The sequence below is a fragment of the Eumetopias jubatus genome, unplaced genomic scaffold, assembly GCF_037043125.1.
Source record: "Eumetopias jubatus isolate StellerSeaLion01/CBP00866 unplaced genomic scaffold, mEumJub1_p1.0 scaffold_13, whole genome shotgun sequence".
NCBI lineage: Eukaryota > Metazoa > Chordata > Mammalia > Carnivora > Otariidae > Eumetopias > Eumetopias jubatus.
Genome location: NW_028274819.1, coordinates 9,486,558 through 9,512,866, shown reverse-complemented (window position 1 = coordinate 9,512,866; position 26,309 = coordinate 9,486,558). Strand labels below are relative to the sequence as shown.

The following is a 26,309-nucleotide window of genomic DNA, read 5'->3' as shown; positions in this document are numbered from 1 at the left end:
TTCACACACAGGACTTTTACCTCAGATCTCAACATGACCTTCTCTAGATCTTTCAGAGAATGTGAAGTTCAACCAAGTTTCCAGTGATCTCTGATGGTCCTAGTAGTCCTTCAGGTTTTATCATAAGAGCTTTCTCAATTTTATAAAATGAATCACTAGCAGCTGCCATGTACACAGCACTCCTCTGTGCCCAGCCCAGTCCTGAGGATTTTTGACAATCCCCGGACTATTCCCAGGGTACAAAAAGACACAGCCTAATGAAGTGTGGATCACTACATCAAAAACTAATGATGTATTGTAAGGTGACTAACATTACATTATAAAATAAAATTAAAAAAAAAAAAAAGAAATCTCCACAGCAGGCTTGGCCCATGGCAAGTAGTGAGCCTGGTCTAGGGTTGGCCTAGATACTGTGAACAACCAACATCTCACTGCCTTCAGATGTCTCCCAAGGCCAAGGCCTTTCCTACCATTGCCGGGCTGCTAAGTCCCTCCCTCTCCAAGTTCTAGACTTTGGCATGATCTTAATGAGGAAGAGGTTCACTTCCAAAGAACATGCCTGAGGTTAATGTCCCAACAGCCCTGCAGGTGAGGGCAGAACTGGTTTTACAGAATGAGTGAAAAAACATGTAGGATATCTTCTCCCTAAATACTGTGAAGTTGATCCATATTGGTAACTCACAATTTCAAAACACTTAAAGATCATTTATACTTCAAAGAACTCCTTCATAGGCTTTTGTGCCAATGCATAAAACACTGAGAAAAGATGGCTCTCACTGTATGTTATTACTTTTATGAAGTATGATAAGGCCTCAAATGACCAAAATTTTGGTGTAAGTATATATCATGTCTTCAATGAGCTTGAGGACAGGCCAAATATAACTCTCCCTTGCCTCATACTTTCTTTCTCTCTCAGGGTAGTCAGGGTAAAATCTATATCTATAAATTCACCAGAACACCTTGGTTTGTCTTAATAAGGGATCAATAAGTGTCACACAAACACCCAAACTGAAGGCTCCCTCATTCCTCGAGTTTCTAAGCATCATTTGGGGACCTGACTTAAAAGCCCCTTTTGGGAAAAGGAAACATCAGCCTAACTACACATGCATCCTAACCTTTTGGTTTCCTCTATCTCTCCTTGTCAACACTGACTTACCAATGAGTCTTTTGTGGGCTGAGTTTACTCTTTGTTCATTCACCTGAGAATTATCATCATCTGTCATGGAGAAAACATAAGGATAAAAAATATGCACCTCTTTATTGTGGGCACCATGTACATCATGTGGGATATTATTTTATTTCATTTTATTTTACTTTATTTTATTTAATTTTTTGCTGAATAAGAAACATCTACAGGATCCTGTGTCCCCACAGGTAATAGGGAAAGTCCATAATATCTGAGGCACCAGGGAGAGTCCCCATTAAGACCTAGCCCAAAAGTCTTTCTGTTCATCACTAACGTCCTTCATTTATTTCCCTTGAAATGGAGATTGGCAGCAATGGTCCACTGGGGGAAAGTATACACATAAGAACATCACCTTCTTCCCTATTTCTAGCTTCTCCCTAAATTGGTATTGATCTTGGCAGCTTATGCTCCAGCTGAATGATGGGAAGAAATGTCCCTAATAATCCAAACAGCAAATACTGCATTTGTAATTAACACATCCCTCTGGCTCTCTCATCATTTTCATTTTCTTTCTTTTAACTTGAGTCTACTTTGTTTCTCTTGTTCCTATTACCCTCCTATTGTCCCTGCTTAAACTGATGTGGTTTTTCTATTTCTATAGAATGAGGCTGTCCTGTGTCTCTCTTGCACCAAGAGGTACACTGTGTTTGCTTTCCTAATTTTGCCAAATACCAAGTGCACAGAGCCTCTGTATGTGCTCTTCCCTCTCCTAGAACACACTTTCTCAGATCTTCCCCTTGATATCATTGTCCACTTGTCCAGGCTTTAAAGTTTGTCCTCCTGTAGCTGGCCTGGACCTCTGTACAGGACACAGCCCCTCGTGGTTGTTTTGTTGTTCTGTATAGCAATCATTTTCTGATGTCACTCATTCAGTTATGGGCATGTTTGTTGTCTCTCTTGTGACAAGTAAGCTCCACAGGGTCAAAGTCTTGGTCAAACATCTAAATCTGGGTCACACAGCGCAGGCGCCAGTCATTCCGGAAGTTCATGTTTACTGTTGAACAGTGGATGGATGGATAGATGGACGGATAGATGGATGGATGGATAGATAGATGGATGCATGAAACCTCCCATTTATTCATGATTACCTTGTTTGAAGCCTTGAATAAGCTCTTCACAGAGTGTCTATCATCCTTACAAAACCCGACATAGTATTATTCCTGCTCATTTTAGAGCTGAGGAAAAGGAAGCTTGAAATGACCAGCAGTTTCACTTGCCCAGGGACACTTCATGATTAGTTGTTGCATCCAAGATCTGAACCCACATCTGCTTGAGCCCAGACCTGCTCACTGTTCCACCACTCAGCACTGCCTCTGCTGAGCAACCACTTGCTCTACAGCTTCACATCATCCTTTGAATCAGTGGGAAAAAATCCTACACAGCTAAAAAAAATTCGTAGGTTTATAATAGACTGAATTTATGAAATTGAGTTAATTAAATGAGATATTCTTTATAAAAAGAGTCTTCAGAAGAATGAGACCTTGTGGGTATTTCTCAAACATCAAGCTCCTTACTAAAGTGTCTATGGGCCAAGGACGTCTTCCTCCAAGAGGACATATGTGGTTCAATTGCACTGAACCCAGCTGTGTCCTAAACTAGGAGGAACAGACACAAAGGATAGGAAGCTTTAAGGACCTTGAAGAAGGAGGGAGGGCTGTGAGAAGGATATGAAGACCACACTAATAATAAAACAAGGATGACAACACAAGCTCACTTTGCTGTAATCTGATTAGTTAACAAGCACTTTTGCATTAATTTCACTTAAAGTCATGCGTGATTATTGCAGTTCCAAAATTGTTTTTGCATCCAACAGGCTCTGTCTCCTAGGTTTCCACAAACAGAGCATAGGCTGGCTGAAGTGAGTTCCTTCTTCCCTGCCAGACCAGCTGACCAGAGCTACCCTCAGCCATGAAGCTGCTGAGAGTCCTTGTGCTGGTTGCCCTCAGTGGTTTACTGCTTTGCAGGTGAGTTCTGTGCGGGGAAGACAGGCTTTGGAGAGAAGATTATGTCTGAACCCTCTGGAAGACCTCCTGTTCCCCAAAATCTAGTGCAGAACATCTCATTCCTCCAGTGTCTTCATATGTCATGGTTACTAGTGTTTGGCTTCTCTGGGCTATGGAGTAGTTGGGGGTGGGGGGGGCACACATGTTTTCACGTTTAAAGGAAATCCTAGATCCTGCCTTACTCTGCTAGAATTGAGAACTCAAGACCATTCACCATAATCTTTCTGAAAGTATGTGTCTACTGCGGTATAAGAAGATAACCAGCATCCTAGAGATCCCAAAAAGAGTTTCATACCTCATAATTGAGACCACTTTTGCATGTTTTCTTCCAGGTTCTAGATTCTCATTTCTAGAACAAGTGGTTAACAAAACAGTTGGACCTCAAGTAACCATGGATAAATACGGAGAATTTCTTCAAAAATTCATATCTAGGGCTGCCACTGACCAGCAATAGCACAATTGATACAATGTTTTCACAGTCAGTCACGTGAAACTCTAAGCAATGTTGGAGCGATGATGGTAACTATGGTTTCTTCTGATGTGCTTTCAAAACACAGAACAGGGACAAACAGGCTCTAAGTTTTTCACTCATTATACCCCAACAAGTGTTACACATGTTTTATTTTATTTCAGTGAATTTAATTGTGGGTGCATGTGAATCCTTTGACATCCAGAAGACCAGCCAAGGTCCCAGTGCTGACTTGCCTCTTCACTTTGTGGAATCTTTAGGGAATGATAAATGAAAAAAAGCCAAAGCCAGAAAACAATACACACACACACACACGCGCACACACACACACACACACACACACACACATTTACTATCAAGGTAAAAAAACATCTGACTTTCAAGAAGTCCCTCACTTGTAGAAGTGATCAGCAAAACCTATCCCCCTCTTCTTAGAAACAAGGAGGAAAATGAATTTTCAAAAGAATCCAGAAGAACCCACCTGAAGAAGAACCTGTACATCTTATGAAAAGAATTTAAAATGCACTTTTCAGCAATCCCAGTGTGTTAGTATAAATGATTGGATTCCTTGAACGTTAATTAAAGACCCCATGAATGACAAGTAGAGATCATGGGTATGGATCTGCCATGGGAGATGGAATTGTGTAAAACAACAATCAGTCGTGTGTTTGTTCTCTATATTTTATTCTCTATCCTAATATGCCATTGAAAACCTTCCAGGGTAGACAATGTAGAAATATCGCCAAAGCAAAATGTAAAGGTGTCCTTCACTGAGAAGATGCTGATACAGGGCACAACATATGAACCTTGAGCACATTGTGATAAAGGAAATAAGCCAGTAAAAAAAAAGACAACTATTGCATGAGGTCATTTCCGTCCATTTTCTAGAGTAGCCAACCTTCTAGAAACAGGAGTAGCCAATCTAGAAACTGAAACTATTTACTGGGTATAGAGTTTCACAATAGCAAAATGAAAATGTTCTGGAAATTGGGATCCCTGATGGGGAAGAGACCTGGAAACACCAGCACCTCTCTGGAATCCATAAAGTCTCCTGATCATTAGAATGAGTGGCGAGATCATTCTGATCTTAATTCAAACACCAACTTTCTTAGATACCAGATGTGCGTGGAAAACCCAGGAAGTCCAGAAGAAATGTTTGTTTTTCAAGACTTTCCTTTCTAACGGAGAGTTGAAAATCTGAGCCATGTCTCTGTTTTTGTTTTCCAGAACACATTTTATGAAAGTAACTGGTGTGCTGTGTTTTAACCTTCCTCAAGACCTGGGGCACCGAGGACTACAGAGAATGGTCAGAAACTGACTGCTGACTAATATGAACCTTTCCTTTCCTTTTTGTTTTGATAGATAAACCACAAGACAATTGTTGAAACATTGAGTACATTTTCATTTCAATAAAATATCTGCGATTCAAAGTTCTTCTTGTGTTATATGATCAAAATGGAGGCTTTAGAGAGCCTCTTCTATCACACGTGCGTGTGCCCAAGCACACACGCATACACACGCTCAAACGTAATTCTTCATTGGAGAACACATGGGTGAAGGACCAAGGAAGCTGAAAAGCACTTTGTTCTTCTCCATGTGTAGGCCAACACAGTCCTCTCTCTGAAAATGTGCTCTTCCACCCTCCTGGCCGCCATTTCCCTTGGGACCATGAGGGAAGATCTCCAGACTTAGGTTCTGGTGTTTGGGCAGAATGCAGGTCCCTGAAACAATGCAGTCTTGGTCTGTGCGGGGCCAGCTCACCATAGCTATTTCCCTCTCTGCTATCTGCCCCTGACCAAGAGTGCAGGGCCAGGCCTAGAGCCAGGGAGGTACGTGACTCATACAAATCAGGGGTGCATCCTGTCTTGATTTTAAATTTTAGTATGTGACATTCATTCTGATTCTTGAAATATTTCATTAAAATGTACTTTACCCTAATTACTGAGGTTGGGGTTGCCCCCCGGAATTGTGTGGGTGTCCCTAGTCCTCTCCCTACAAGTGGCAATGTGGTCCCAGTCTCTCCACCATGATGACCTTCAAAGCCAGGTAGGCTGAGGGAAATGTGTGTGTTCTGTAGGAATAAGGCAAAGCCAGCGGTTTTTATACTGAACCATAACTCTCCTTGCTTTTATCCACCCCCACATTCCTGTCGCCAGAGTTAAGTTATTGCCACCCCTTCTGCTCACTAATGGGGTCTCTCTTCCTTTAGGAGCTATCCTGTCACCCCATTAAAGCCTAGACCTTCCTCAGGACTGTTTCTCAGCTCCCACCAGGGATGACTTCCACCAGGCATAACACATTCAGAGAATTAGGCACATGATACTTTCAGGATTCCACAAAAATTTATACTTCCTTTAAAAATATAACCAAAAGTGACTGTAGGAATAATGAATATATACTAATGAACCAGACTGGGGGATATTTGCCTTTATACTGATGTTGTAAGATATAGTATTTAATGTGCTTTTTGTGGAAACTGTCCCAAACTACCTAAGACTCACAAAAATCATAATGAGTCCCTCCCCTCTTCTTTCTCCCAAACACCTCAGGGTCTGTGACGCCATTAGGCCCAGGAAAAAGGACACTTGCCCAGGACCCACATCTTCAAAGATCCCCCCTCGGGTCATCTGGGTGACTCAGTCATTAAGTGTCTGCCTTCGGCTCAGGTCATGGTCCCAGGGTCCTGGGATCGAGCCCCATGTCGGGCTCCCTGATCAGCAAGAGGCCTGCTTCTCCCTCTCCCACTCCCCCTGCTTGTGATCCCTCTCTCGCTGTGTCTCTCTCTGTCAAATAAATAAAATCTTTTAAAAAAATTAAAAATAAATTTTAAAAAGATCCCTCCTATTACACACACACATTTATTTATTTATTTATTTATTTATTTATTTATTTATTTATTTAGAACTCATGGACCATACTCAGTTCTTGGTGCACTAGGTGCATCCTCAACTGGGGAGGGAGGCCACACCATCTCTCTCTGCCTCTCAAAAATGGGACCTCAGTCCACCCTCTCTCACTTTTGTACCATAAGAGGAGAGGTAAAGGAAGACATTCAGCTGGAGGAATTGAAGATGGAAACACAGATATGCAAGAATTTGCATCTGTTGAGATGAGCACTGTCCCATTTGATGACGGTGTCTACATATTGAATGGAGGAGATTTCATGCAAGAATTGGTAATAGAGGTTTTGAAGGACTGGAGCAGTAAAAAGGGAACATGAAGTACGTCCAATGATTGATCACTTGAAAAGACAGCACTGAGTCTAGAATGGAAGGGGGAGAAAGGGATTGTATACTAAAGTAAATGGAGTAACACATCAGCAGAAGTGCCTATGAGTAAAGGTATATGAGTGTTCTAATACACCTATTACTGCATCTTCTGTAACTTTTTGAGGTTTGGGGGGTTTTTTTCTTCCAAGATTTTATTTAAATTCAGGATAGTTAAATAGTGTAGTATGAGTTTCAGGAGTTGAATTCAGTGATTCATCACTTACATAAAACACCCAGTGCTCATCACAAGTGCCCTCCTTAATGCCCATCACCCATTTAGCCCCTCCCCCACCTACCTCCCCTCCAGCAACCCTGTTTGTTCTCTATAGTTCCGAGTCTCTTATGGTTTGCCTCCATCTCTGTTTTTATCTTATTTTATTTTTCCTTCTCTTCCCCTACGTTCATCTGTTTTGTTTCTTAAATTGCATGTATGACTGAAATCATATGGTGTTTGTCTTTCTGATTGACTTATTTTGCTTAGCATAATACACTCTCGTTCCACTCATTTCTGTGACTTTGAAGTTACTCACAAGTACAAAGTTAAAAACTGTATTCCTGAGGCAAAAAAAACGGATTGTGCTGAACACAGCTTCTTCCTTCATGTCCCTGATGATGAGTGATGTTGAGCGTCTTCTCATGTGTCTCATCCAGATGTTGGCCACCTGGATGTCTTCTGCCCACTTTTAATTGGATTATTTAATTTTTATGGTGTCCAAAAAATATTCTTTTTTTATTTTTATTTTATTTTATTATGATATGTTAGTCACCATACAATACAACATTAGTTTTTGATGTAATGATCCACGATTCATTGTTTTTATATAACAACCAGTGCTCCAAACAGTACGGGCCCTCCTTAATACCCATCACTGGGCCAACCCATCCCCCCATGCCCCTCCCCTCTAGAACCCTGTTTGTTTCTCGGAGTCTGTAGTCTCTCATGGTTCCTCTCTCCCTCCGATTTCCCTCCCTTCATTTTTCCCTTCCTTCTCCTAATGTCCTCCGTGCTATTCCTCATGTTCCACAAATAAGTGAAACCATATGATAATTGGCTTTCTCTGCTTGACTTATTTCACTTAGCATAATCTCCTCCAGTCCCAACCATGTTGATGTAAAAGTTGGGTATTCATCCTTTCTGATGGCTGAGTAATATTCCATTGTATATATGGACCACATCTTCTTTATCCATTCATCTGTTGAAGGGCATCTCGGCTCTTTCCACAGTTTGGTTATTGCAGACATTGCTGCTATGAACATTGGGTGCATATGGCCCTTCTTTTCACGACTCTTAATAACAAGTTTTCCTTCTTTTTTTGTCTTTATTAGAGGTTTTTTTTTTAAGATTTTATTTGTAATTATTTATTTGACACAGAGAGAGAACAGCAGGGGGAGCAGCAGAGGGAAAGGGAGAAGCAGGCTCTCCACTAAGCAGGGAGCCCAATGCAGGGCTCGATCCCAGGACCCAGGGATCATGACCTGAGCCTAAGGCTGATGCTTAACCGACTGAGCCACCCAGGTGCCCCTTTACTAGAGATTTTTTCAGGAACAGTTTGAGGTTCACGGCAAAATTGAGCAGAAAATGAAGAGAGTTTCCACACATCTACTAAAATCACACACATGGGCAGCCTTCCCCACTATCAACATCCCCCACCAGAGGGACGCCTTGGTGGCTCAGTCATTAAGTGTCTGCCTTCGGCCTCGGTCATGATCCCAGGGTCCTGGGATCGAGTCCCACATCGAGCTCCCTGCTCAGCAGGGAGCCTGCTTCTCCCTCTCTCTCCCTCTGCTTGTGCTCTCTCTGTCAAATAAATAAATTCTTTAAAAAAAAAAAAATCCCCCACCAGATGGTACATTACTTACATAGGATGAAACTCTATGGACACACCCTTTTCACTCAGAGTCCATAGTTTACCTCAAAGTTTATTCTTGGTGTTCTCCAGTCTATGCCTTTTGTGATATCTATGTGATGTTCATCCCCGCCCCCTTATAGTACAGGAGAGTTTCACTGCCCTTAAAATCATCTGAGCTCTGTCTATTGGTTCCTCTGTCTCCCCAACCCCTGACAACCATTGCTATTTTTAATGTCCCCATTTTTTTTACTTTTCCAGAATGGCTGCCATTGAAAGCAGAGATCCAGTAGAGCCCTAAGTCCCTTTGAGACTCTGGACCACTCAATGGGAGAAGTCTGGGCTCCTGAATGACTGGATGTGGTCAGGATGTATCATGGATGGGCCACTGAGAGGACCCTGCTTAGGGTCAATGTAACAATTATTTTAAAAGTCCAGCAAGGAGAGGCATGTTATCTATGATACTGCCTAGAAAAACTAGCTCATGGTGATCATTCAAAGCAGTTGACTTTTTTGGGGAGAGTGTGTGCTATGATGAGCACTGTGAATTGTGTAAGCCTGAAAAATCACAGACCTGTACCCTGAAACAAATAATACATTATATGTTAATAAAAAAAAAAAACAAAGCAGTTGACTTTTACTCCATTTTGTTGTCATTTTTAAATCCTCCACAGACAAGCACCCACTCATTGCCCATACCCCCTGGGAACACTCCCCCTGCACCATACTCTACCTCCAACATGTCAAAGAGCATGTCCCCTGTCCTGGCCAACTGCATTGCACTGAGATATACTAATAATAAGCCATTATTTTTTCATCAACTGAGATGATGAAAATTAAAGACATGTATGTAAAAGAAAATTGAAGATATATATGTATTTTGGAGGTAAAGAAGAAGATCAGAGACTCAGAAAGGATTTCTGAAACCAAATGGAATAGATTGCCACTTGGCCCTATCTCTGAGCAGTGTATTTTCCAAAAATACACAGTCCAACAAATGAATAATGGTTTTTCAAATAATTACTTTTAATCGCATTTTTAACACATAGGAATATGCAGTGTGCAGCAATTCTTAAATCCAGTTTTCCTCTCTCTTCTGTTTCCCTCACCTCTTTCGATTCTACTCAAATATCTCTTTCTCAGGGAGAAGAGTAGAGTTTTTAGATTTTTTCCAAGTCTCAATGTCTGGCTTAATAGAAGACAGCTGGTTTTACATATTTGTTTCAGTCTTAAACGTTGCAACATCCCATGTCATGTAACCTCTGAAAAATTCCAATATACATTTTGAGAGAATGAGAGTAACCTGGGAAAAGAAATCTTAATATTATTATTAAAATTTTTTCCTCCCAGGACCCCTGGAAGAGTCTTGGGGTCCCCTCAGCAGTCCCTAGAAGCACTGCAGTATCTATATGTGTGCGTATATATAGTAAAATTTCTCCTCTGCATACCAAAAGATGAAAGCCAAAGAGGACTCAACTTCAAAAGTTAAACACATGTAGGGGATTCCAGAAAGAACACCCAAACCATTACTTAACATTATTGTTATTACCTCAGCAGATGAATAGAGAAAATCTCATAGTTATATGAATAAAGCTATTTGATAAAATCTGGTGATAGCTCTTGGTAAAAACTCTAAGTAAAGAAAGAATAGAAAAAACTAGTTAGAATCCAAAAAAAAATCCAATTTCAAAGTTAACGGCAAACAATACACCAAAATACTGAGTGCTAAAGATACTTCCATGAAAATCAGGGAAACAAAAATGCCTGCTATATTCATTGTTAGCCAACATTGATTTGTAAGTCCGAAGTGTCACATTAAATAAGAGACAAAGTGATCACAAATATTTCCAAAGATAAGATAAAATACTTTAATTTGCAGACAGTGCATCTCTTTCACCAGGAGACATGAGACATGCTCACCAAGTACCACTGGAAGTATTAAAATAATAAGATCAGATACTTTGTAAGTGGCTGGATACTTGTTCAATCTATAAAAATAGAACAATTTATATGCTGTATGAGAGAGCCAGTGTACATGGAAGAAGATACCTCATTTGCAAAAGTAACAAAATCATAAAATATCTAAGAACAAATCTAATAAGATACATACCAGACTCTGGACAGAAGTTATACAAATGCCAATCTTTCCACAGTTGATATATAAATGTAACATACTTTAAATCGTATCTCCTTAGAGCTTTAGCAAGAACTAGACAAAATTATTTTAACATCTGGGGCGCCTGGGTGGCTCAGTCAGCAAGTGTCTGCCTTCGGCTCAGGTCAGGATCAGGGTCCTGGGATCAAGACCCGCATCAGGCTCCCTGCTCCTCAGGAAGCCTGCTTCTCCCCTTCCCATTCCCCCTGCTTGTGTTCCCTTTCTCGCTGTGTCTCTCTCTGTCAAATAAATAAATAAAATCTTCTAAAAAGTTATTTTAACATTCATATGGAAGAATACACATCCGAAAATGGCCAAGAAGATTAGGAAGAACACTGAATGGTGACTTGCTCTATCAGATACTGAAACTTACTGAAAAAGAATTCACCTTGATCTAGATTAGTGTAGGCACAGAAATAGACAACCATAATGCAGAACATAATGGAGAGCTCAAAAATAGATCCACATACTCCCAACATCACTTCGTGAATAAGCTCTCTTTTCCCAATGATTTGAATGTCACCATTATCTCTGATCTGGAGAATTTGGGGACATTCTCTTATAACCTATTGGTTCTCTATTTTTAAGCTGTTTCAGTGAATGCAGTTCCATTAGTGGTTTTTTTTATTAAGGATTTTTATTTATTTGACAGAGAGAAAGAGACAGCGAGAGAGGAATCACAAGCAGGGGGAGTGGGAGAGGGAGTAGCAGGCTTCCCGCTGAGCAGGGAGCCCGATGCAGGGCTCGATCCCAGGATCCCGGGATCATGACCTGAGCCGAAGGCAGATGCTTAACCAATTGAGCCACCCAGGGGCCCCTCATTAGTGGTTTTTATACTAGATAAAGATGCTTTTACCTCATTCATTCTACTTTTTGCAAAATGCCATGGCATTTTTCACTTGTGTATTTTTCCTGGTGAATTTTGTGTCATTTTGTCAAATATGAAAAACCAATTTAGATAGAATGTCAACCCACTGAATTTATACTTTGATCAATGGACAAACAAAATGGACCCATGTGTATAGGGAACTGAATATATAACATAAACAACTGTATCCAGTAGTTAAAGAAACTATCTTTTGGGCAGACATTGCTAATAACCATCTGGAGGAAAGAAAACATGAATTCTGTCTCTATTGATATGAAAAAAAATTGAAACTGGCTTTAAGATTAAAATGTAAGAGCTTAGGAACTTCAGCTAAATAGTTGGAGTGGAAGCCAGATTGCTTCTGGATAGGAGTGAATGGAAGGTGAAAAAGTGAACAGTCACTCTCCAGGGTCTTGTGATAGTTGTTCCATATGATGGTCAACAGAGCAGAAGAGGGCGACTGGGTGGCTCAGTTGGTTAAGCGACTGCCTTCGGCTCAGGTCATGATCCTGGAGTCCCGGGATCGAGTCCCGCATTGGGCTCCCTGCTCAGCAGGGAGTCTGCTTCTCCCTCTGACCCTCTTCCTTCTCGTGCTTTCTATCTCTCATTCTCTCTCTCTCTCAAATAAATACATAAAATCTTTAAAAAAAAAAAAAACAGAGCAGAAGAGTTGTGCTGTTTCCTGGGATACTGTTCCCTAAAATAATTAAGGACAAAATACATTTCTATTTATAATTGTCTGGCCAGATACTGGGGAGTCATTCCACCAGAAATGTGCATCTCCTAGACACCTCTCTCCCTCACCTCCTTCAGATCGGGGATGAAAGTTTATCTCCTCAATGAGACTTTTCCTCTCCACCCTACCTACCATTTTTAATTTACCTCCATGGCACTTGATTTTTTCTCTGTGGCACTTACTGCCTTTTAATATACCACTTATTTTGCCTCCTTATTTGATTTATTCTTTCTCTCCCCTTGATAAAAATTAAGTTTCATGACAGCACAGATTTTTGCCTATTTCTTTACTGATGTATCCCCAGTGTCAAGAACAGTGCTTGACATGAAGCTGAAGGGAAGGAAAACTTTTTTCTCTACCATTCAAGTCTTTTACCTGGACTGATAATTAAATTTACTTAAGACAGATTAACAAGAGAAAAAAACACAAAGTTTTATAATATATGCATAATAGATAAAGCTCAATATTAAACTGAGACCTAAAGAAATGACCAAGGCAGGCAATTTTTATATTTCTTAGGCAAAGAGAAAATAAATCAGTGAGGAATTGACAGGACAGAGAAAACTTAGCTTTGTAAACTATAATTAGTAAGGAATTCTAAACAGAATTGGGCTGGGGTAGTAAATTAGTAAAAAGTAACAAGGATTGTTTATACAGTCTTCATGGCTCAACTTTTCTATCTCTGGTGATAAGAATGTCTGCCTCCTGGTAGAGGGAGGGTACCTTACATTGGGGAGATTTATTTCCTGCTTTCAGGGCAACAGAAGATGGTCTGAGTGTCCTTATGCACTGATTGCCTTTTAAGTCACTTTTTAGAAAAATAATCCACATGCCAAAGTGGCACATTTGGGGGCAGCCGGCCCTTGGCCCCTACAAAAGCCAAGTTCAACAAGAGGTTTGTAAGTGAATGACCCTGATGTAAGAATCAGTCAGTGGGCGGACCCAGTCAAGGGACGCTCAATGAGAGTAATGGCTTCATCCAAATCAGAGATGATAACAAAGTGGCAATGGAATTGAAGGAAAGACCATTCCAGATGACAGTACAAAAAAGAACCATCAGCAAAGAAATGGGATCTCCAGCATGATCTGACTTGCTTTACATCCTGTATTTACTCTCTCGGATACTGGAGATTACTGTGAGATGTGGGCGGGGGGGGGGGTGTCAAGCACTGAGCCTGGCAGCATGTAAATGATTCCCTTCAGTGGGTCAGCAAACCCTCTCTATGTGGGGACCTAACAATCCCACTGACCCTGAGGCTCTAGCAATATCACTCCAAGAAGAACTTCTGTCACCACGGGGGATGGAGATTCTCTGTGCTTACGGTAAAGAAAGGAATTATGGAATTTCACTTAAAAGCCAACATGGGTGGAGAAGCAATAGATGTGGGAGTGTCAAAAGGATGAAACAGATGCTTACGAGTTCTGTTCATCGGTTGGCATATCAATGAGCCTACTCACAGGAACACAGACAAGCATGTGTTTTCCTGAGGTTTAGGGTCATGAGCGCTCACCATTAGGGCAGATGTGGATGCTCAGCTTTCATGGAATAAGTGTGATTCCTAGAGAGGACCACAAGATGTCTCCCTTCCAGTGGCAATGACCTCAGCTCCACATCCTTGTTCTGGTAACTGCATCCACCTTGATCACCAGGACAACTCCTGTTGATCCTTCAAGTCTCAATCGATCACCTGACACCTTGTTTAAGAACCCAGGATTGACCTTCCTGCAAACGTTAGTACAGTCACTCTCTCTCTCTCCAACTCCCTCTCTCCAACTTCCTGCAAACGTTAGTACAGTCACTCTCTCTCTCTCCAACTCCTTCTTCTTTGCTGAATCCCAGTTTTTACTAGAGAATATGACAGGTGGGGGAGGAGGCAGACACAATTTCATTTTCAAAGCACTCACTTATATGTGGAACATAAGGAATAGCAAGGAGGACATTAGGAGAAGGAAGGGAAAAATGAAGGGGGGAAATCAGAGGGGGAGAAGACCCATGAGAGACTATGGACTCTGGGAATCAAATGGAAGGTTTCAGAGGGGAGGGGGATGGGGGGATGGATTAGCCCAGCAATGGGTACTAAGAAGGGCACCTATTGCATGGAGCACCGGGTGTTATACGCAAACAATGAATCATGGAACACTACATCAAAAACTAAAGATGTACTGTGTGGTGACTAACATAACGTAATAAAAATAAATAAATAAACATTTTGTAGAATTTGTCAGTAAAGCCAAGAAAAAAAAAGCACTCAAGAAATGAAGAAACAGGAGGTTAAAGGAGGAGAGTTATGATTGCTTTCACAGTGTTTACTCTAAGACCGCAGGGTCCATGGGAGATGCTTCAAGGAGACGTTGAATGGACCAACGAAACCACCTAAAACAACACCACATTCAAACCTCAGCAAAGCTTCATCGAGCATTCTCTCCAATTCCAAGTGTGCTTGCCCAGCTGAGAAGGAAAACGTTTTATTAAAGGCCCTGTCACCCCTCCATTCCAAAAAAAAAAAAAAATGACTTAGTCCTGGTTTAAATCTCATTTATGTTACAAAAAGAGATCTAATTTTCACAAGCTCCCCTCTGTCTCTTTCAGTCATCCCACTCTGCACGTCTGGAGGGGAGGACGCCTAGTATTTTCATTGCCTTTCTTCATGAACCTTGTCAGCATAGATTATGGGCTCAATCATGATAAATTAATAGAATCCATCTGCAGAACCAGTTCTGCTGGTAGAAATTGTGGAGTTGCATTCTCTAACTGGAGATGGTTCATCTCTCTCACTAACTACTCATTGTTCCTAGACATTCAATAAAAACTGGGACTCTGCTCCCTGCATCTCCTACCCAGGGAATGAGACAAAAGAAGAATGGGATAAAAAAACCCCAAAGACATTTTGAGGTCACTTCCAGAGAGGGTTCCTGTTCATGGGTTGAAAGAACCCAGGTTAGACTGGAAGGAACTGGTCCAGAGCGCCTGCATATACCTTCAGCCATTCTGGATTTCACCTGGTAGCAGTTTCACCCCCTGCCCCAGAAGTCCATGTTGTTCATGTTATTCAGTTCCCAAAAAGCAGTGAGACCAGGTCTTCCTCTGTTTTGACCCTGTGCAAAGTTGTTGAAAGTTGACTGTTATTCTAGCATAGGTACTTTATCTTCATGTCATACCCCCCCACAAAAAGCCTCCCTGAATTTCCTCTGGTGAGGTGGTTGTTTTCCATGCTCCCATAATTCGTAAATCACTGCCCTTCCTGGGCTTCTGTGGGTCATGGAGACACTACTTCTACAACCACTACAAGAGGTGATGTCAAAAGCTGGGAAACATGAATTCTGCCTTCTTCCCACTTTTAAACTCCCATCAGTGCCTTCCACTAGAGAACCATACAAGGCAGCACTGGCAAGAGAGTCTGGGATATGTAACTTAGAGGCCTTTAGTTCTAGTGATAGAGACATGAATAGGACAAAACAATTCTGGAACTAAGAAAACATAGAGCCTATCTGGCACAGAGATTTAATCTACAGAGCCTGAGTTTTTTCACTCTGATAGAGACCGCTTGTCTAAACTATAGAAAAATTAATAGCTGGTAAGTTTGTTGCCTATAACTAATAAACATGACTTATTGGTATAATAATTATATCAACTAACGCACCCATAAGCTTTATTGGTCAATACCTGTATACTAGGTAATGCTGGGATAAGAAAAGTCCCCTGAGGTCTTATGTCTTATGTCTTGCTCCCAGAGTGGCAGATCTACAATAGGAGATTTGGGGAAGATACTAAAGCTGCGTATACATAAACATTAGAGCAGAATGGAGGTTAAAAAAGATCAATACCCACAAGGCACAAATTACTTTTATTTTCCACCTCACTACAAAAGACTATTCAAGAAGTAAGGTCTTTGTGGTAAGCAATGTATAAAGGTCAGCAAACTAAAAGGTCTGAAGAATCCTACAGTGAGTATTATTTCATCAGTTTCCTGGCACATCTCACAAGTCCAGAGATTATTTGGCCTTTTCTTTATGCAGCTCGTCCAAAATTTAGAAATAACTTTACTCAGCCTGTTGATGCCATAGAGTAACTCCTTTCCTCCCTAGGCTAAAGATGGAGAAAATCTAAGTGACATCTCAGTGTCAATTTCCTTAAGTGTTTGCAGAGGACTCAAACTCCCCCCGGTTTGGGAGGTGACTTGCTGTCCTCAAGGTTCTCGTTCATATGTGAGGCCGACTTATAATGAGGAGCATGTACCTCAGGGATGGACTAGCACCCCTGCCTGAATGTGGTGATGGTCAAAAAGAATTGTTAGCACATAGCCTTGATTGCTACACGGAAGCCCCTTTGGAATTGCTCTCTGTAACACCCGTTCCTCAGACAAAACTAATATATTGTGACAGAGTCACCTTGGTATGGTAGCCTTGACTCCATCTTAAAAGGAGCTTGGGATGAAAGGAGAGTCCTTGACATTCAAGTGTCTCCTCATGGCAGAAGAGAATTGCTGGTGTTCTACCTGGAAATCTCCTGGGCCCATGACAATTTCACATATGCAGTTCTTCACAGCTCATTTTAATGCACCCTGTATGTTTTTTGTATCATTGAGAGGGCTTTAAGCCACTGTAGGCGTGTTACTTTGATTTATTTAGTCTGTAATTTGTCACTCAAATTAGGTATGACCTTCTCAGAGCCCTGGGATTGGGGTACAAGATGTGGTTGTAATTTGATGTTTAAGCCTTTGCAAATCTGCCAGAAAATTTGTCTTATAAGTTAAGACTCTTTGTCTTATTCTACTTTTGAACAGAATTCTCACAAAGAGTCTGTATATGGGAGCAAATGGAGTAACTCGCCAATAATAAGTGGATCTGGGTAAAAGTGAACATATCTTCTACTAGGGCACATAACATTGCATAATTCCTATAAATTTCTAGTTATTTTCAAATACAAAGTTAACACTTGTATCGATCAGACAAAATGGGATGAACAAACTTTCACCTTCCCAGGAAGGAAGAGTTAGGTCATCCTGGGAGAGTACCTGATATAGCTGGGTCATGGGAAGGCCACAATGTTGGGTGATGGTGTATGAATCAATGTGCAGTTGGATGAAGGATCGTCAAACTCCAGCTTGTGTCTGAAATGGCACCTGGACTGGATTCCCAGCATTATGAAATGCATGACTAGGGCAGTGCACACAATAAGAAACTGTTATGGAAAATTATGGAACAAACCAAGCATTTCTGATTTTTTTTCTTCATTCTTTACCTTATGTTACACAGAAAAGAGATTTAGACACCTAGGACCATTGTGTTATGGCACTATTTGGCAAACACGTGTCTGAAACAATCTCTGATGCCCAATGGCATTTTCCACCATATGAGTTTCTTTTTGTGGCTCACAGCTTGTAGCAAGAGTCTGAGCACGCATTAGGGGTATGAGAGTTGGCAAATGGCAACTGATGTGTGGGAGTAGGAGATGGCTCAGTCAGCTCACGCATTTCCCTGAGGACCCTCAGGGCAAAAATCTCACAGGCTCAACAGTGCACTATGACAAGGGAAAGAGTAATAAAATGGCTTTGTAGAGTTTGTAAGATAAGGCACAGTGGTGATTTGGGTGCCTTCAAAGATGCTTGCAGTCTTTGGATAAAGACATATATTTCAATTTTTGATACTTCTTAAATCTATGTTATAAAATGTTATTGATAAATACATCTCTTAAAGAGCTGAATGAGGCCCTTTTTAGTTTTGTATATCCATGAATACCATTTATTCCTACAATGAGGCATGTTTATTCATCTTTTTCATCTCTATAGATGTAAACCCTGAAAATACTGGTTACATGAATGTGCAAAAGGGAAAAGAGTGAGTCTATGACAGAGATGTCACCCGATTCTTTGAATTCCCCTAGGCACCAGCTAAAAATGACATTGTGATCTGTCACTCCAAATTATTTTTTGTACCATTTCAGCTTTTATTAATAAAACAGAAATCTAAACTCAAGGCAACTGCTTTGTTCTTGCATCTGATCTGACCACATACCAGAGAAGTGATTCTTTATGAGGACTTAACTTTCAATATACAGACAGATTCCATCAAAAGTGGGATATTGCAATATCTAATAAGGTTAGGTAAATGAAATTAAAAGAAGAACAAATTAAATATTAAAAATCACAGAAATCTCTCTTTCAGATATCAGGGGCTTCCTATGACAGACTTCAATGTGTTCATCAAGATCAATCATATTGCTCTACCCCCAAAGGAAAAAACTGAGGGAACTCATGGGTAATTTTCACAGCTTCATTGTAAAGTCCAAGATCAAAACGATGGTTATCTTCTTTAAACTGGATATATGATATACACATTATGGTTGCCTTGGCCGTTACTCTTCCAGCTACTTCCATGATTCCAGAGATTTCTTCATCAAGGGGCTCCATCAACCCAATAGTTCCATTTTTTCCTTCTCCATCTGAACATATAAACATTTTTCCAGTGGGATGAATCTTTTCCAGCCTCCTTATGAAGCAGACTGCCACATCGATGAACTGAGCTAGCATGCTGGTGTTGACGCACGACCTAGGCAACACCATGACATCCACCATGGTTACAGTGCGAGACTTGCAGACAGCAGGAAACAGACCATTCCAAATTATTTTTAATGACTTATCATCCCCAGCTGAATTAGGTCCTTTGATGTTATCCAAAGCAAGGAATCAGAAACCACTTCTTATAGAAAAAAGTGTGTGCCACAAAATATTACTTTCAATGATTTTTTTTTTTTTTTTTTTTTGGTGTCTAGAGATTTGTACACAGAGTCAACGTTGTGTAAGATCTGCGGGGTGACGTGCATGCCTCTGTCTTTATAAATTGGAATAAGAATGTTCATTTCAGGGGAAATGGGACATGACAACCTGTGTGACCACATGATATATCCTTGGTGACACTGTTTGTGGACCTTATGATCCAGAAGTGATGTCTTAAAATTTTCCATGTCCCATGTATATGTTAAGCCCTAGAGAATCCCAGGGATTTTAACCTCAGCCAAAAGGACCCATGTGACCAGTGTCTCCTGCTGTGAACAGGAGCCCAGAGACCCGGTGAGGCTTGGGGATAACTAATATCTATCCCCATTCATCACTCTCCTATACCTTTGGTTCCAGTATGCTCAGTGTTTGGAATTTAAAATCACAAAATCCATTTCAATGTGATAATAAAACAACAAATTAAGTGACTGAAAAGTACTATGGGGAACATTTTAACTGAGAGAAACCCCATTTTAACATGAGAGAAATCCCAAAGAAACTAAAGCCAAATTCTGAAGCACACTTTGTTCCCACTTAGGATAAATAAATATTCCTCATTGGCAGAGTCAGTTACATTTGGTTGAGATTTGAATAGGGAGTGAGCTGTTTTATTTTGCTTGACATTTTACTTGTATATTTTCCTTTTTGTTACATAAACGTGACAGCTGATATTACTGCCAGATACTATGTTGAGCGTTTTTCCTTTATTAATTCATTTATCACAAAATAAATCCTATGAGGTAAGCACTATTGTTATCACCTTATTTTGCAGATGAAGCACCAGCCCAAGAGCGTCAGCATCTTGATGATGTGCCCACAAGTAGAAAGTACAACACCTGAGCTTGAACCCAATTGTCTGACCCTAAAGTTGGGCCCTTACAATGTACTGCTCACACTGCTCAGTGAATGAATACATTCTACTTTGTAAGACCCAGAATTTCAGAACCCAACACACAGTGTAAAACTGCCCGATGAGGATTCTGAATGGGGCTGGGCTGGATTTGTAAAATAATTCGAGAAGAGCGGACTTCCTTAAATGTTCCACTATTTTCTTCAGGAACAAAGTGTGTGCCTCTATTTTTTAAGATTCCTTTTTATATCTGTAAAATCTCATGATTTGATCCTTAAAGTTTGCATTTCCACTTAAGTTACTCCAACATATTTTTGTTGCTGCTATTGTTCTGTTGCCAATGGCATCTTTTTTTCCATGATGTTGAATGGTATTAGCAGGTTTATAGGAAAGTCATTGATGTTTACAAGCTAATCTTATATTCAGCTACCTAATGAACTTCCATCAGTCCTAATACATTTTTCAGTAGATCATCTTAGATTTATTCACCTTGATCAACTATCTATATGTGGTGACAGTTCCATTGAATCATTTTTTTCTGACTGTTTTCTTGCTGAAAGAGAATGGTTTTAACAAAATGTTTCCCTTTTTAAAATAGCCTTTATGGATTTAAAGAAGTGTTAGGTTCACAGAAAAATCAAGCAGAGCATACAGAATCCCGATGTGCCCCTCACCTCCACACATGCACTGCCTCCCACACCATCAATAACCACACCTGATGGTACATTTGTTACAATTGGTGAACCTATCCTGACACATCCTTATCACTCAAGGTCAGTAATTCACATTATATTTCACTCAGGTGGTACATTTGATGGGTTTTGACAGATAGATAACGAGAGGTATCCGGCATCATAGTCTCATACAGAGTAGTGTTGCCAGCCTGCATATCCTCCATACTCTGCATATTCATCCTTCTTGCCTCCCCAACCCACAAAAACCTCGGATCTTTTATTGTCTCCACAATTTTGCCTTCCCAGGATGTCATAGAGTTGTAATCATACACTAGGCAGTTCTTCATGTTGGCTTCTCTTACTTAGCAATATTTATGTAAGGCTCTCCCATGCCTTTTCATGGCTTACAGCTTATCTTTAAGAGATCAATTCCTTAGAATTTTACAACTATATCCCATCATTAGAAGGTACCACACTTTCTTTATCCATTGACATGCTAAAGGAAATCTTGATTGCTTCCAAACTATGAATGAAAGTGCCATGAACATCACATGCAGATTTCGTGTAGCCATGTTTTCAGCTACTTCACATAAATACCAAGAAACTCAATTACTGGATCATACTGTAAGACTATGTTTATTTGGTAAGAAACTGCTAAACTGTTTTCCAAAGTACCTGTATCATTTGGCATTCCCACAGGCAGTGGATGAGAGCTGTTGTTACTCCACATCCCCAACAGCATTTGCTGTTGTCAGTAAATTATCTTTTTAAAAAGTAAAAGAAGTGGCACCTGGATGGCTCAGTTAGTTAAGTGGCAGACTCTTGGTTTCAGCTCAGGTCGTGATATTGGGGTCCTGAGATCTGGCCCTTGGTCAGACTAGGTCTCATTGGGGAGTCTGTTAGAGATTCTCTCTCTCCCTCTGGACCCTTCCCCTGCCTCTCTGAAATAAATGGATAAATCTATTCTTAAAAAGTAAACAAAGAAGAGAACTGGAGAGAGAGATGAAGAAAGTGAAGATCATCACGCAGAAGAATTCAGTTGAGTCAGAAACTGATGCAAGCAGAGAACTTCACTGTCATCTACCTCTGTTCCATTTGACATGTCACCACCTCCAGCCACCCCCGACTGAAAGCACCAATTTGTTACTTTTTAACTCACATAACGTCATGCCTGAGCTAGACCTACTGGCTTCCAAACTGAACAAGACTGAGCAAGTTTCTTACCTTCTGCAAGTTAGTTGACTCAACTGTTAAACAGGAAAACTAATGGCTTGTAGATTTGAAGCAATGATTGAAGATGATAAATTATGTTTCCACATTCTCTGGCCATAGCTAGCAAGCAAAATTACTGCTACTCATTTTCTTGCCACTATTATTATTGGCTACAGGAGGGTTTGCAACCCAAAGAAACTGTACGGAGGATTACAGTGGTATGTTTCCAGATATCATCAACCCACTGTTAATGTGATGACATGATTTTCATTGAAGATGGTATTTTACTTCCCCAAGCCCTGGCAACCACCATTTACTCACTATTTCTGTGAAACTGACACTCTAGGAACCTCATATTAGTGGAATCATACAGTATTTTCTTTCCCTTTTTTTTTGCTGAATTCTTTTTTTTAATTTTATTATGTTATGTTAATCACCATACATTACCTCATTAGTTTTTGATGTAGTGTTCCATGATTCATTGTTTGCGTATAACACCCAGTGTTCCATTCAATACGTGCCCTCTTTAATACCCATCACCAGGCTAACCCATCCCCTCACCCCTTTTCCCTCTAGAATCCTCAGTTTGTTTCTCAGAGTCCATAGTCTCTCTTGGTTCGTCTCCCCCTCCGATTTCCACCCCTTCATTTTTCCCTTCCTACTATCTTCTTTTTTTTTTTTAACATATAATGTATTATTTGTTTCAGAGGTACAGGTCTGTGATTCAACAGTCTTACACAGTTCACAGTGCTCACCGTAGCACATACCCTCCCCAATGTCTATCACCCAGCCACCCCATCCCTCCCACCCCCCACAACTCCAGCAACCCTCAGTTTGTTTCCTGAGATTAAGAACTCCTCATATCAGTGAGGTCACATGATACATGTCTTTCTCTGATTGACTTATTTCACTCAGCACAATACCCTCTAGTTCCATCCACGTCATTGCAAATGGCAAGATTTCATTCCTTTTTTTTTTAAAGATTTTATTTATTATTTATTTGAGACAGAGAGAATGAGAGAGAGAGAGAGCACATGAGAGGGGGGAGGGTCAGAGGGAGAAGCAGACTCCCTGCCGAGCAGGGAGCCTGATGCGGGACTCGATCCAGGGACTCCAGGATCATGACCTGAGCCGAAGGCAGTTGCTTAACCAACTGAGCCACCCAGGTGCCCCAAGATTTCATTCCTTTTAATGGCTGCATGATATTCTATTGTATATATATACCACGTCTTCTTTATCCATTCATCTGTCGATGGACATCTTGGCTCTTTCCATAGTTTGGCTATTGTGGACATTGCTGCTATAAACATCGGGGTGCACATACCCCTTTGGATCACTACATTTCTTTCTTTGGGGTAAATACCCAGTAGTGCAATTGCTGGGTCATATGGTAGCTCTATTTTCAACTTTTAAAGGAACCTCCATACTGTTTTCCAGAGTGGCTGCACCAGCTTGCATTCCCACCAACAGTGTAGGAGGGTTCCCCTTTCTCCACATCCCTGCCAACATCTGCCATTTCCTGACTTGTTAATTTTAGCCATTCTGACTGGTGTGAGGTGGTATCTCATTGAGGTTTTGATTTGGATTTCCCTGATGCCAAGTGATGTTGAGCGCTTTTTCATGTGTCTGTTGGCCATTTGGATGTCTTCTTTGGAAAAATGTCTGTTCATGTCTTCTGCCCATTTCTTGATTGGATTATTTGTTCTTTGGGTGTTGAGTTTGATAAGTTCTTTATAGATTTTGGATACTAGCCCTTTATCTAATATGTCACTTGCAAATATCTTCTCCCATTCTGTCGGTTGTCTTTTGGTTTTGTTGACTGTTTCTTTTGCTGTCAAAAGCTTTTTATCTCGATGAAGTCCCAATAGTTCATTTTTGCCCTTGCTTCCCTTGCCTTTGGCAATGTTTCTAGGAAGAATTTGCTGTGGCTGACATCAAAGAGGTTGCTGCCTATATTCTCTTTTAGGATTTTGATGGACTCCTGTCTCACATTTAGGTCTTTCAACCATTTTGTTTTTTGGATGGTAAATATATTTTTATTTTGGGATTTAGTCATTGGAATTGTATATGTTAAAGCGAATAAACTATTAGAAAGAAAAGCTTCTATTTATAATCATGGTAAAGAATGTGAAGGCTTTAGGCTTAATCCATGGTGGGTGAGGTATAATAGTTTCCACTCTGGCAGAAGATAGGACATTCACAGACGAAATTATGGAGGCTGAGAATTCCCAAGATAACCATTCAGTGAGCTGGAGACCCAGGAGAGCTGATGTGTTATTGTTTTAGTCCAGTCTGAAGGTCCGAGAACCAGGTGAGCAGATGGTGTTAAGTTCCAGTCTGAAAACCTGCAAGCTTTCAGAAAGTGGTCGCTTTTCTGTTCAGAGAGTTGTTGCTATTCTTTTCTTTGATCTCCTTTTGAGTTCATAGGTGTTCAGAATTTGTTGATCCCTATTCAGCTGAATTCCTGAGACCAGACGAAATCCAGGTCTCCTACTCCTCCGCCATTTTGCTCCACCCCCCCCAACCATTTTGAGTCTATTTTTGTGTGTGGTGTAAGGAAATGGTCTTTCAACCATTTTGAGTCTATTTTGGTGTGTGGTGTAAGGAAATGGTCCAGTTTCATTCTTCTGCATGTGGCTGTCCAATTTTCCCAACACCGTTTGTTGAAGAGACTGTCTTTTCTCCATTGGACATTCTTTCCTGCTTTGTCGAAGATTAGTTGACCATAAAGTTGAGTGTCCATTTCTGGGCTCTCTATTCTGTTCCATTGATCTATTTTCTCTTTTTACTGGCTTCTTTCCCTTAGTCTACAGTCCTCAAGTATCACCCATGCTGTAGCACTTGACAAGCTTTCCTTGTTTTATATGGCTGAATGTAAATAATCCTACATTACATGTACCATATTTTCTTTATCTATTCATCTACCCATGAACACTGGGTTCTTTCCACCTCTTGGCTATTGTGGATAATGCTGCTATAAATATGGGTATGCAAATATGTGTTTGAGACCCTGCTTTCGATTCTTTCGCATAGATACTGAGAGGTGAACTCGATTGATCATATTAACTTTCCTTTTAATTTTTGGAGGGATTTCCAGGCTCTTTCCCTCAGAGGCTGCACCATTTTCCATTCCCACCAAAATGCACAAGGGTTCCTATTGCTTCACATCCCTGCCCACACTTGTTCTTTATCTCTCTCTCTCTCTTTTTTTTTTACAGTTGCCATCATAATGGGTGTGAAAAACCCATGTGATTTTGGTGAGACATCTAAAACCCAGCATGAAAGCACTAGTGTCAATAAATCTAGATGTGTCTCACCCCACCCACTATTCTGCCCCCACATCCCACAGAGTACAATGGAAACTCTCCTTGATTTGGCCCATCCTGTCTCTCCAGTCACAATGCCTTTCTTCTGCCACCATACACTGTTGTATGTATTGTATGTTTCAGAGTAACCTAGGTACCTGATATTCCCAAGGAGCATGGGAATATGCCCTCTTGTCTCCCCTCATGCTGTTCCCTTGGGATCCCTCCTCCAGCCATTTCTTCCATTCAGAATTCTATATACCCTTGAATGGCTCTCCCATATGCTCCTCTGGATAACCAGACTGACCTTCTCATGCCTTTAGTAAGAATTTTCCACAGAGCAGAATGCTCATAATTGGGGAGAGGCAGAGGAAGAGCCAGTATGGGGAGTTCTATTGCCTGGATCCTGATGACACCGAGGTGTGATCCTTCCAGTTGACCAGTAAAACTAATGAGGAGCTTCTTTTTCTCCATATAGAGCCTGATTTGATTTGAAATATCTTATGATATTTTTAAAATATTAGCTTAGAATAAGAAATTAGTATTGGGGAGGTAATCTTCCTCTTGGCATTGTCTTCTTTTGGGATACTGAAAACCACTCATTCTTCTCACTGGGGTCACTATGCTGCTAACCTTTCTCCCTCACCTGCCCAAAGGGATACTTGGCATACCAGGCATCGATTCCCACTGAAGATACACCCTAACCAAGTTTAGTGGTTTGGTGATTCATATTCATCATTTATCCCAAGTATATTTGCTTTTCCTTTCCTGTGTGCCAGGCATTATGCTAAGTAAAGATGAGCAAAACCAGAAGTTGACCCTGCATTTCAGGAGCTAATGCTCAGGTGCGGGGGGGCGGCGGGCGGGCTTACATCACTTACCTGGCTATACATTTGTAAAACTACAACCTCCGTTTTTGCTACAAAGGAGAGGTGCATACAGCCAGCAGTGCCTATGAA

General features: G+C 40.7%; 1 pseudogene; it reads right to left on the bottom strand.

The window, feature by feature from the left end:
* Nucleotides 1-18,742: 18,742 nt before the first annotated feature.
* LOC114220203 (replication protein A 14 kDa subunit pseudogene) lies at nt 18,743-19,108 on the bottom strand (annotated as a pseudogene).
* Between the last annotated feature and the right edge of the window lie 7,201 nt (nt 19,109-26,309).